General features: G+C 54.6%; 1 protein-coding gene across 2 annotated transcripts in view; it reads left to right on the plus strand.

Annotated features, from left to right (window-relative positions):
- Positions 1–13,226, plus strand: part of MEF2D (myocyte enhancer factor 2D) — a 126,888-nt gene that overhangs the window by 81,608 nt on the left and 32,054 nt on the right. The gene's annotated exons all lie outside the window — the stretch shown is intronic.

Below are 13,226 nucleotides of genomic sequence, written 5' to 3' on the forward strand. Positions count from 1 at the left end.
AGGTGACGAGCCAGCGGCAGGTGGGGTGCGAGGGGGTGGGGTGACCCCAGGCTTAACGGAGCGGTTTTGGGGGGGGGCGGCGAGGAGCCCAGCTGCATCGGAAAGCTTGGATGAAGGCCGAGGGCGTTGGTGCCGGGGGAAAATCCGGCAGCGGGTCGCGGTTGTGCAAGGGGCACCCCCGAGCGCCCCCCCCCCCCCCACCTGTTGGGCGTCACGGTGGTGGCGGGGTGGCTCTCGGGGAAGGGGTTTGTCGCCGTCGCATTGGGGGTCTGAGGGCAGGCGGCGCGTTCAAAGCAGAGCTGGTGGCAAAGGGCCGCGCGTGCTCCCGTGGGGGAAAGCGGGGCGAGGAGAAAGAAAAAGAGTTCATTTTCTTCCCCCCCCCCCGCCTTTTTCACTTTCCTCTTCCCCCCTCCCCAAAATAATCTCAGCAAACCAGGGAAAAAGCAAATTTACAAAAATCCCCCCCGCTTCCCCTGAAAATTCCACCTCCTGCGCTTTTTGCCCCCCCGACATCGCTCACGTAGGAAATCCCCCCCCACACCCCCCCCCCACCCCAACACTTTTGAGGGGAATTGCAAAGTTTTTCACCAGCTCTGGGGAAAATGCTGCAAACTCCCGCTGCCCGCCCGGGGTTCGGAGAAGCGGCTGCAGGCAGGGCCGCGGGGCGAGGGGCTCTCGGTGCTGCCGGGTGGCCGTGTCCCCCCCCCGCCCCCCCCGGCGCTGCCGGATTTCTGGCAGGGGTGAGCGGGGCGAGCATCCCGCTGCGGGGCGGGAGGAAGGGGGTTTTGCGGCATCTTCCCGGCCATGCCTTGTCCGTGCCATCCCCGGTGTCACGTCCTGCCTTCCCCTCCCATCCCTTCGCCTGAGGGCACAATTTGGGGATGTTTTGGGGATTTTGAACACCCCAAGTGGCAAAAATTCAGCCCCATCCGCTTCTCCCGGGGCCGCAGGCGAGTCCGTTACGTGGGCTTCAGCCGAAGGTTTGCTTTTGTTGCGCTTTCCCATTTTCGCATCGTTTTACTCCACCTTTCCTTCTTCCCCTTTCACTTTGCTTTTTTTTTTTAATTTTTTTTAATATATATTTTTTCTTTCCTTTTTTTCTTTTCCAACAACCCCCCCCCCAACCAGACCCATAAACCAAGTATTATGATTTCGCTACCTCCGTCACCCTTCCCTGTCCGAAGCCAGAAGCCATGCTCGGGATGTAAGAGGGCCTTTCCCCCTTTATTTTTCCCTTTTCTCTGGAGATTTTGTCTCCCCTGTCCGGCCTCCCCTTTCCTCCTCTCTCTCTGATCTTTCACTTGTAGTATTTTACCTGGCTACTGTAACTGTAAATAGCGAGTTTCAATATGTCAGCAATGGTAACAGTACAGAAAACTGTTTGGGGTTTGGTTTTTTTGGGGGTTTTTTTTTGGGTTTTTTGGGGTTTTTTTTTTTGTTTTTTTGGGGGTTTTTTTGTTGTATTGATATGAAATGAGATTATATTTTTGTCAGAGTATATTGTAATAATACTGACTTTGGACATGGCCGAACTGTACAGCTATTTCTTGTTTAACCCTCTTGGCTCTTCCCGTGTACCCTTCTCCCCATCCCTCCCTGCTCCCCAATTTTCCGTCTCCCAGATCCGAATCCCGCCAGGCTCCCGGCTGGGAGCGGCCGCTTGGCGATGCCTTCGAGCGCCGGGGATGCTTTGCCACAGAGGGTCCCCAAAGCGCCGGCGTGTCACCCGTGGGTCCAGAAAGGTCGGCAACACCCGGGAATATCTTTGAGCGAGCCTTGGGAATCGGGATGCGCGGGGATGCTCTGACTCTGCTACGCTCCCGGCAGGAATAGGGGACCTCGGAGGAGCGGACGGGATCGTCCCCGCTCCCCTCTCCCCCAGAAACCCCCTTTTTATTTTCCCGTTTATGCCTCTCGAGCTCCGTTCTCTACGAGCGACGCCTTTTTTGAAAGATGCTTGCTTTAAGCCAGAAGAGGGTGGTGTGGCTCAGGCTGCGCCTTCGGAACAGGCTGGGATGGTTTTCCGGGAATCGGGGATTTTATAACATCCCCAGCGCGATGCCGTGGGGAGAGGCTGGGAAGCGCAAGGCTGGGTTGGGGTGGGCTGCTGCTCCGCTGCGTTTTGCCGCAGGGTGCGCGGGGTAACGGCCAGCTCGGTGGGGCCGGGGGCAAATAAGGGAATTCTGCCCTTCGGCTGGCTTTGCAGAGGGGGATTTTCCTACCGGTGCCACTCGAGCCGCAGGGACGTAGAGGCCAGCGCGGTTCCTCGCTCTCTGGGCCTGAGCAGAGCGATACGGAGCATCCTCCCCCCGGGTGGAAACGCGCTGTCGTAGGACGGATGCCGGGACGTCCCCGCGGGCTCCCGGCAAACAGCCCCGGCCCCGTCGCCCAGCTCGGGCCACGACTCCCCTCCTGCCCCCCGGCTCTTTCCGAGCAGTTTGCAGGCAAATAGGATGCTGAAACGGCTGGGGACCATCACGGCTGTGCCGCTGTGCCCCCTTGGCAAACAGGTCCCGTCCCCCCGCCCCGCCGCTGGCCTTTGGGTCGGGTCCTCGTTCTTACCCCATCCCCTTCGCTCCCCCCGGCTCCCCGTAGCTCAAGTAAAGCAGGTAGGTGTTAGCATACTCTGGGGTATCTGCAACAATCTTTGTAAAATAGAATAGACCCTTTAAACGATGCACTAAAAGGAAAGAAAAAAATATATATAAATACCCCCCCTCCCCAACTTCTCTGGATGATGGTTAGTTGGATCTCCTACACAGCTCAGCCCGTCTGTATCGGCACAGGCAGCTCTTCTCCTGTCCCCCCCCCATCCCCAGGATGCTGCACAGGTAGAAACAAAACAGAACGTGCACTTCCCCTGAGTAGTTTTATTTATTGTTTTGAGAAGCAATTTAAAAGGAAAAAAAAAAAAAAAGATAAACTGTGTATCTATAAATATATACATATATATTTTTAACCTCTTTTTTTTTTCCTGATGCTCCTCCACATGTGTGTGTGTGTGCGTGTGTGTGCGCGTGTGCGCGCGAGTCAAGGGATTCTGCGCCCGCGGGTGGCAGATTTGGGACAGCCGTGGGACGGTCACGTTCATCCCGCGGATGGGACGCGGGGACCAGGGTGTCCTCTTCTCCGTATCCGGCTTTTCGGGTGCGACGCGGGCGAAAGCCAAGCAGCAGCGTTGGGAGGGGAGGGAGGATTTACACCAAGAGCTTGTGAATTTTTAAGCGGGATCTTTGACTAATTCCATCTTTCTCTTGAGTATTTGCACCCTCGGGGTCTGGCCTGGCCGAGAACCTCCTGAGCCCTGGGGACGCCGTCGCCCCGTCCCCGTCCCCTCCTGTCCCTACTCCCAGCCTGCACCCTTGACAATCAGTGGCTCCTTCCCAGGGACTGCAGCACGTGGTTGAGACGTCTGTTTTGTTTTTTCAATATTCCTTTTTTTGTGCTGTATGGTGATGCGTTATTGTATATTCCACAATAAGAAAAAAAAAAGATATAAAAAAATGATAATAATAATAATAATTACCATGAAAAATTCTTATGAGTTTTGTTTGGAAACTCTTTCACTATATTTGTTGTAAAGAGGTTTACTATTAAAAAGAAAAAAAATACACGTTTCTGATAATTTTCTGTGCCTCTGGCTCTTTCTTTCCCGCCCTCCTCCGCCCTCCGCATTGCGGGGTGCAGTGGGGTGTCACCCCGGCTCCGGGGTTCAAGCTCCTGCCAGAAGTCCCGATGAGGTGGGGATGCTCCCGGTGTCACCTGTGTCACCTGCGCCAGTGGCTGGGGGTGATGCTGCTGTCCCGGCTCCCGCTGGGTGCATCAGCACGAGCTCGCCCAGCCGCTCGCCCGCGGCCGGGCAGTGGGGCGCATCCAGGGCCGGCAGAGAGGGGGGCTGGAGCAGGGGGTGACCCCGCTTCCCTGCTCAGGTGTCCCCCCATGTCCACGAGGGATCCAACCAGTCTGAGGACCAGGCAGCCCTGATGCGGGGTGATGGCCGCGCTGGGATGCTCTGGGGGGAGACGGTGGTTCCCACCGCAGCTCAGGTGCCTCCCCGCAGACCGCGCACCCTCAGGCTGCTCAGTTACTCGGATGGACACCCCAAGACCCCCCGTGCTGTGACTCCCACGCACCCCCGCAGCCTCCTCACGGGTCAGGCACCGCTTTTCCAACCCAAACCTTTTCCCGGTGGGTATCGGAGCATCTCCGGATCCCCTGATGCCTCATCGGACCCACATGGGCTTGAAATTAGAACAGGGCCTCCCTCCACCTGGAGATGGGATTTCTCTTGGGCTTCCAGCGAGGATGCAGGTAAGTGTGACCACCCGAGGACCGCCTTGATTTGGGGGCCCCATCGCTCCCCCCGGCTGGTATCTTTGGGGTCAGGATATCCCCAGGGATGTTGTGAGGCTGTTCCCACAGGGAGGGTGGCAGCGCCCGGCTCCTCGCAGGGGGGAACTGGTGGGAACTGGTGCGAGAAGCAGATCAGGGCGTGGGGCAGAGCCTGCACCCCATTGCATCCCTCCCCCCACTGCAGCGGGGCTCTGATTTTGGGGCGATGGGGCCAGCCCAGGGCAGGATTTGGCCCCTACAGAGCACCCCCCCCCCCCACTGCAGCCGAGCCGGATTGCTGCTGATTTCAATTAAACCGGGTCAAAATCACCTTTCCACCCCAAAACTAATGGACGGGGGTGGGGGGGTGGGGTAGGAAAACCCCTTTCCACCCCAAAACCCCCCCTCTGCCTGCAGCCCCCCCGGGGGGGCTCAGACCCTGCGCCCAGCCAGAGCCGCCGCTTATTTCTTGTAATGCTGAACCCGCCGATTTATGACGTTATTACGAACGAAATGCCTGTCTGGGAAAGGGGGTGCAGGCGGGGGGGGGGGGGGGGGGCCACGCACGATCGCGTTTCGCCGAGACGGCCGCGAGGTGGCGGTAGAGCGCAGCGCGCCGCGGCGTTGATTGACAGCTGTCACTCAACCGCGGCTGCGCATGCGGCTGGGGCAGCTGGAAATGAGGGGGTTTGAGTGGGTGCGTGACCGTGGGTCAGCCCAGGGCTGTCAGCGTGGGGCGTTTGGGGCCCGAGCGTGGTTATTTCCCACGTTACGCTGTCCCACGCGCTGCATGGCCGGGGAGCTCCCGGGGCTGGCGTGAATTTCTCGAAACGAAGGAAAACCGGAGGAGCGCGCCCTTGCCGACGTAGCCAGCCATAGCAGCAAGATCCGTGGGCAGCCTGCAAGATTTCCAACCCACGCAGGTGAGGCGAGGACCCGGACATCGCCTCTCTTTCAGTCCCTTTGGGCTTGGGAAGCCGCATTCAGAGCTGCCGAGGGGTTCCCAGCGCTCCCGGAGATGCATTTCCCCATCCCGGGAAGATGGTTTGGAGAGCTGGATCGAAGCTGTCCACCTCGGCGAGGTTTCTCCTTGCAGGGCAGGAGGGTCTTGCCGCTGCTTTCGCTTGGCTGACTGCAGGCAGCTGGTCCCAAAATATCCAACAAAAAAACGCCATTTCATCAAATTTGCTTTTTTACAAGACCAGGCTGCGTGCCGCAGGAGCCGGTCCCCGCTGCACAAAGCTCTCGCTCTTCCCGAGCCGACGGGAGCTGGGGATGTAAATACCGAGGGTTTATCAAAAGGCACTTTCAGGAATAGAGCGATAATCGTATTTGTACTGCGGCTCCCTTTTGTGCCGGAGGTGCTTTCTGCACAGGCGTGCACTGGGAAGCGTCTCTGCCCTCTGGGGACGAGGCAGCCGGAGGGAGAGAGAGGAAAGAAAGAGAAAATCCTTCGCCCCGATTCATTCAGCTGGCAGCCTGGGAAGGACGCGGAGTTTTTCTCTGCCGTGTTTCCAAGTTTCAGTGACGGAGGAGGCTCGAAGCTGAAGTTTGGTTCCTCTCTGTGTAGCGGGTGACCCTTGGTTAAAGCATCTTCCAGGTCGCAGTTTCCCCGTGTAAGATAATCGCTCCCGGCAGCCAGAAACTATTCTTTGTATGCTCAAAGAATAGTAAAAGAATAAAGCACAAGTTTATTTGTTATTTCTTGATATTTGAGGTGTGGTCTTAGCTCAGGAGAGGGAACCAGGGGTCAGTGGTGTGAGATAACAGAGGACATTTAAATCCCTGGTTCGGCCGTATCTGATGGGAGAAGGACGCCTAGGGCAGCGCCCTTCCAGCAAACCCCTGCAAAGTTCGTATCCGTGAAATTCCACGCCTTTGAACTCACGCGCGCACCCGGCACACGGACACCCCGAAGACTGTCCGCAAGCTCCTCGCTGCTCCGGATTCTTTATTTTACAGACCGCCCCACTCGAAACTTTGAAGTAGATTTAAACAACAGCAACAAAATTATATGCCCAGTATAAATCTTTAATCAGAACATGGTTTTCCCCCCTAAGAGCCTGCACTGCTGTGTACAATCAGAACGCAAATCAAAAGAAAGCGGAGTAAATTATTCATTGGGAATCTATTTCTGCTTTCCCTACATGGGAGACTTGGAGGCAGAGTTCGGGGGTGAGCGGCTGTCTCGGGGCTATTAATATTCACTCCAATAATTTGAGCCGCGGCCGCAGCGCCGAGGGATGGGTAAATTGCCGGTAACTTTAGTTTCTGCTTTGTGCAGCTCCTGGTTCTGCTCTCCCATCAATGTGTCCGGGGTGGGGGGGGGTGTGTAAGGGGCTGGGATGACCCACGAGTGTGAGCTCCGAGTGTGTCCCCGGTGCGGGACAGCAGCGCCGGCTGCCGGTACACGTCCCACCCCGCCCGTGGGAAGACGCTCGTGTGACTACAGCTCCATCCACGCCAGAAAGCATCTGCCCAGATTTACGCTCGGTGGGAATCGATCCCTTGAGACAACCCGGTGTGTCTCACCAGCTAGTTCCATAACTCCCTCTCGCGAGCGCTTTGCGCCCACCTACACGCGCTATTTATAAAAGAACGTCTCTAATACAGAGCCGCCGCGAAGCCACACCTGCCTGCGAAGCATCGCATTGTGGGGCTTGCCGTGTGTTTTGCCACTAACGTGACACAGAGGCGTCGGAAGGATCTAAACATTTAGGCAGAGTTGCCAAAGCTGTTCGGAGAATAGCTCGGAGTGTGCTTGGGAGGGGTTGTGATATTATTATTATTATTATTATTATTATTATTATTATTATTATTGTCATCATAATCGGTATTATTATCTGAGGAACGCTTGGGCCTATGTATTGATAAATGGCTGACACAGAGCATTGTTCTCCGTTGTCAGTGGAAGCAAAAACCTTTTTCTCGGCAGTTTTTTTTATTTTATTTTATTTCAGAGTCATGCTCCATGGCGCAAACCGTAAAAAAATACATTTTAAACCGGCAAAAACAGACAGGTCGAGACCTTTCTGTTAACAATCCTCCACCCCATCCTTGAAATCTAAAGTAGTGAAGGATTTTGCAGAAAATAATGGATCATTTTCCCATTTACCCATGATTCAAGGATTAATAACTAATCCCATCAAAGGACATCTGCTTAGATTGTTCCTTGTCAGTGAAAGTAAATAGAGCCTTTTAGTCTTTAGACCTAAACTCCTCCGAGGTTATTATGCCGAGGGAACCTCCTACAAGCGGTTGCTTTCTCTTTCGCTCCTGCTGTGACTAACCCCGGAGGGAGAAAGCAAACTTTGCTAGTCCCTGGACAGAAAGGTTATTTGCTAGAATGGAGGAGACTTTTATGAGAGGCCGGGTAAGCTGAGACCCTCACCCTCCCCTAAGGCTTGGTTCTAGCAGGGGGCTGCAGCCCGCCGAGCCCTTTGAGTCGCATTGTCCTGCCTCTATGGAAGATTTCCCCCTTTCAGGTCCGTGTCTTCGCTCCCCGGAAAGCTTCTCCCTTCTTTATGTGGTGCTTTGGATCAGGGTTTGGGTTTTTTTTAGGGGTTTAGATGGGAAAAGGAGAAATTGGTCGGGTTGGGGTCTAAAATCTTGAGGGTCGGCTGAGAAGGTCTGGGTGGGAGGTGGGTGCGGGGAGGGATGGATGGGGCTGGGGGGCCAGCGGCACACGGGACCGGCGGAGGTACGGCGCATCGCCGCAACCTTGGGGGAGGCGGGTAAGGGGGTGATGCGGGTCTGGAGGGCAAAAGGCCTGGGAAATAACGAACTTCTCGTTAAGTGATGGGCTGGCGTCGCGTGACACGGGTTTTCATCAGTAGGGCTCCCAACGCTTCACAAAACCCCTGCTTTTCGGGGGATGGAGACTTTCTGAAAGGAGCTCTAAACCAAAATGTGAGCAAATTGCCCCAAGTAAGAGGAGTCCCGCTTCTTCCTCCGCCCAGGAGCTACACTCTGTAAACATTAACGAACGGGCCTTCCCGGGGCAGAAAGACCCCCCGAAAGGAGATATCCCACGGGGTCACCTGGGGAGAGCCCGGTGAAGGTCGCGGCGGAGCTGAACTCTCCTTTTCTCTCCTTGTACTGGGGTGGAAATAACCACCAGGCGCCCGTGCCAGGCAGTTGGAGGGATGCATGTTGTAAGCATTTCAGAACATCTAAAATTAGCCTTTTTTTTTTTTTTTTTTTTTTCCCCTACCAGAACATGGCTGAGTGTCTCATCCACGAACACCAGCTGTGGAAATTTTTTTTTTTTTTTTTTTTTTGCTTTTGCTTTGGAAAAAGCTTCCTCAGAGATACAGACAAAAAAGAAAACGCTGCTCCACCCTCTCCCTGGCGCACGCAAAAATACAAGAGTAATTACAAATTGGGGCCGTGGGCCCCAAACCCAGACCCTGCTCTTGGGCTATTGAGGGAAATCTTTCAAAATCCGAATGGAAACCAGCCCCGGCGGCCTTTTGCCGTGCGGGGAAGCCGGTCCTGCTGTGCTCGCCCTCCCAGCCCTCCGGACCCGCAGACCCGACGCCTCTGTAATCTAGACTCGGCTTCAAGCTCCGGCTAAGGGAACAATTGCAGGCAAAGCCAGTGGGAGTTCAAAAGGAGCAATACTGAATTAAACGATAGCAATTTCCCTTATTTTCTGCCGCTTAAAGGTGCACGCTGGGAATGTTTAAATATCCTTGTTATCCCCTTCAATACCTAGAGAACATTTTTTTAACGAGCAAGGCTGTAATCAGGCCGCGTTCGTGCCAGGCATCTCTTACTAACAAACGCCATTCTCCAAAAGAGCTGTCCAGATCCCATCCAAAGCCCTTTGAAGCAGAAGAAAAGGCACCTGCTGGACTGAGTGCTTCGGGCAGCTGTGCGAGCCGGGGTAGGTGCCGGGGGGACACTTTACCCAATTTTACCGAGACAAAACAGAGCTCCCCTCTACTATGGGAAGAGGGAATTTTTGTGTTTGGGTTTGGGGTTTTTTTTCTTTTTTGTTTTTTCTTTTTTGTTTTTTGGGGGTTTGGGGATGAGCTGAAAGTGAGGATACCATCACATCTCAGGCCAAGATGATCCGATATAAATGAATTTGCTTGTTTTCAGGGTCCAGCCCCCCCCCCCTTCCCCTCTGAAGCTCCCAGGTTATGCGGGCACCTTTGAAGGCATCTACCTGTGGTTTGGCCTTTTGGGTGAACTATTAAAAATCTCCACCTGAGAGAGGAAATACTCGCTGGGGAGAGGCAGGAGGAAGGCATGAGGTTCTTCCGGCCTGGAGCTGGCTCGGGGGAGAAGGGTTTGTCTCTCTGTGCTGCAGGTGGGTGTCTTGGTTGAGGATGGAACAAAGGGTGCTGGTGCCCAGGACAGAGGTTCCGAGCAGGCAGCGGCTGCCTGTACATGGCTGGCACAGCCCTGCGGGCCTGGAGATGGCTCCGGAGTTTCTCTGCTACTGTCCTTCAGCGCACAACCGCTTGCTTCAAAATGCATCTTTTGTTGCGATTTTTCTTTGTCTGGGGGGATGCTGAAGCGGTGGCACCGCGCGGCCCGGGCGGCAGCAGAAATGCCCAGCGAACGCAGTCGCTTGCAGAAAAGTGCGGTACACGGGGTGGGGGGGGGGGGGGTTAGGACTGAGACAAAGACATTTATTTAGAAATCACCCAGCTCCAAACCTCCCTCCCCCAAATCTCTGAGCCACTAACCTGCTCAGACACCCGTACCCCAAATTTTGACGTGACTGGGGCCACGAGGAGAATTTCGAACAAAACCCGCATCTGAACGTCACACAGTATCAGCAATACACACTTTTAGAGGCAGCGGTCGTTGTGTGGCCATGGTTTGTAGAAAATAAGCACATGCGGTTCGTCTGGAGTCGCACGTGTTTGTGCACATCTCAGTGCAAATACTTAAAAAGCCAAAAATCTTCTTTGAACCATATGTGGCAATTCTTCCAGAGCTCAAACATCTCCCGAACGGAGCCTCTCTGAGCTGGCAGGCAAAAAATAAGGGAATTTCCTTTAAAAATCCCACCAGGGAAGATGCTGGCGGTTCCATGCCAGGGCCCTGCAGCCCCTCTGCACCCTGCAAAGCCGTCACGGCCTCGGAGGTGCTCACCGGTGTCCAGCACCCATTATTGAGCAAAGGGATCTTCCATTTCTTTTCCCCAAGCGGGGACGGGCTGCGGGCAGAGCGTTTTGCGGTGGGTATTTTGCCCTTCCACATGCACAGGGGCACGGAGACCACCTCCTCGCGGGTGTCCTGCGTGGAGGGAGCCTGGAGCTCCTTGGGTGGACGGAACCGGTGTGCGCACGTGTGCAGCTGTATGTAAATCAAACCCTGCACGCACCCCGCATTCATATCGCACGCTCGCAGCCTGCGCGTACCACACGCGTGGCACGCGCGCCCCGCATGCGAGCACGCTTGCAATGAATACACGCACGGGGCACACACATATAGGGCACACGCGGACAGGGTATATGCACACCCCGAGGGTTTCTGAGCAGCTTTGGGGGTGCTGCTGGTGAATCAGCCACCCCCTTTTGCAGCAGGCATCCCCCTCTTTGCAGCTCCCTGATGTGCACGGCGTCTCCCGGCGCTGACCTGGGCCGGGGAAGGGGCTGGGGGGCTGGGGGGGGGCAGAGCCTGGACCCCGCAGGGCTGCGGAACCTGGCAAAGACTCATCGAAATAAAATCCGGGGGGGTGGGGGGGCTGCACACCGGCCTCCGGGTGGGGTGCCCGGGGTGGGGGGACACACATCACACACACCCCCCTCGTGTGCCTTGTGCTCTGCAAACAAGCCCAGCCACGGGCGCGTTTCTGGGGGGAATTAGGGGTTTGCTTTGGGTTTGGGGGGCTGGGGGGTGAGGGGGTGTGGCGTTATCTCAACAAGTATTTTTCAATCAGTGCGGGGGCTGCGCGGCTCCGGGCGGGGGGACGGGGACGGGGGGGGCACCGCCGCCTGCGGCTCTTCCGCGGCCCCTGCTTCGCGCAACTACCGCGGGGCTGGCGGCAGCACCGGGGGGTCCCCGCGGGTCCCCTGCCCGGCTGCACACACACACACACACACACACACACCCGCCCCCGGTACACCGAAAAATCCGGGATTTCCGAGGTGAAAATCCTCCTGGATCATCTGACATTAATCAGCTCCCCCAATCCCGCAGACCGGAATTTGCCTTGCGCCATGAGGTTGCTTAAAAAATAAGTTTAAAACGCCTGTTTTCCTTAAATAACGCCCCTTTAACTGCCCGTACGGCAAATGACTGACGCTGTAAAAAAAAAAAAAAAAAAAAAAAAGATGAGATGAGCCGGCTACAAAACTCCTGGGCTGTAGGCAAAGGCTGCGTGCCTTCAAATGGAGGAGCCAGCATTTCCTCAGGGATTTCAGAGGTAATTCCGAAAAAGCTGGGATGAATTCATCACTCCCTTCCCTCCAACCCCCTCCTCTTTAAAGTTCAAGAGAAGAAAAAATAAAGCAGAGCTTTACGACCCCCCCCCCCAAAAAAATGAAGGTGTGGCACGTCTGGGCAGACATCACCTCCTGCTCCCGGAGCGGACTGAAGGCGAAAGTCGCCACTTTCTTTAATTGCTATTTTGGGATAAGGAAAGGGGGGGAAGAAATCCACTTTTTTAACATAATCTGGTGGGCGAAGGCGCCGTCCTCACTCGCGGGTACTCAAGTGATGCCTCTCGGATCTGGAGGATTTTTTTCAGGGAAAACGCTTCATCTCGTTGGTCGTCGGTAACTGCGCATTTGCCAAGAGAGGGGGAACCGAAAGGGATTTTTTTATATATATATTTTTTTTTCCTTTCCAAACATTTTTCTCTGCGTTTCGAAACTTAACGGGAGATTTGTAGAAACTAGCGGCTTAATTCCCCGAGTGTAAATAATAACCAAATCAAAATATAAAACGCGATGGTACGGAGATGCCCAGGGTAAAGGAAGGTTCCCTCAGCCTGTCGCTGTGCAGGCTATTTTCTATTTCTGGCCATTCACAGTAAATAAATGAATGAAAAAAAAAATTAATAATAAATCCTGGTAGCTCAGGAATTAATGAGGGATGGGGCAGAGGAATGCAGAGAGCAGCGACCCGGACGGGGCTGGGAAAAGCGGCTCAGTTGCCGAGCTGCAAATGCAACCACTGAAAAGGGCTTTTCCCAATTAAAAAAAAAAAAAAAAAAAAAAGGAAGAAGAAAGAAAGAAACCCCTGCAATTACCTCTTTCCCCACGTCTGTTGCGCTTGCCTGCGGCTGGCACGGGTTGAGGACAGGAATAACCCGGGTTCACGGTGCCGGCCGGGCTTGCGGGGATGCCGTGGCGGGGTAAAGCTCTGTGCCCCCCCCCCCGAGGCTGGGCTGGTGCCACCTCCTCGGAGCCCTTGGGGAGGTTTTTTGCTCACTTTGGGTATTTTTATTTATATTTTTCTTATTCAAAGCAATCCCCAAAACATGCTTAGCGGAAGGAATCGATTCCTGATTTTATTTCATGATCGTTATTTGGGGGTTTGGGTAGCTGGCGAAATAGAGAAAATTTTATTTATTGGGGAAAAAAAAATAAATCCGAAGTAGGGAAGAAAACTGCAGTCCAACTTGAAATAGGCATTATTCTTCAATAAGCCGTGATTAGGGTTTGTGGAAGGTGGAAAACAGAGTCATTTTCCAAATAGAGGGAGGGAAGGCACAGAGCCGGGTATAACTTCATAAAATGCCATGGTGGGAGACGCTGCCAGTGACCCCCACCTCCCCTCCGACGGACACCGTGGAGGAAATCCGCTCCCTGCGTTGCTCCTGCGGTGACACCCTCAGCTTTGATCAGCACTCAGTAAATGCCAAGAGGACTTTGCTCCTAATCTGCGCTTATTAAGAAAAAAAAAAAAAAAACAAAAACCAAAACCAA

This window comes from Grus americana, chromosome 29 (assembly GCF_028858705.1).
Source record: "Grus americana isolate bGruAme1 chromosome 29, bGruAme1.mat, whole genome shotgun sequence".
Taxonomy (NCBI): domain Eukaryota; kingdom Metazoa; phylum Chordata; class Aves; order Gruiformes; family Gruidae; genus Grus; species Grus americana.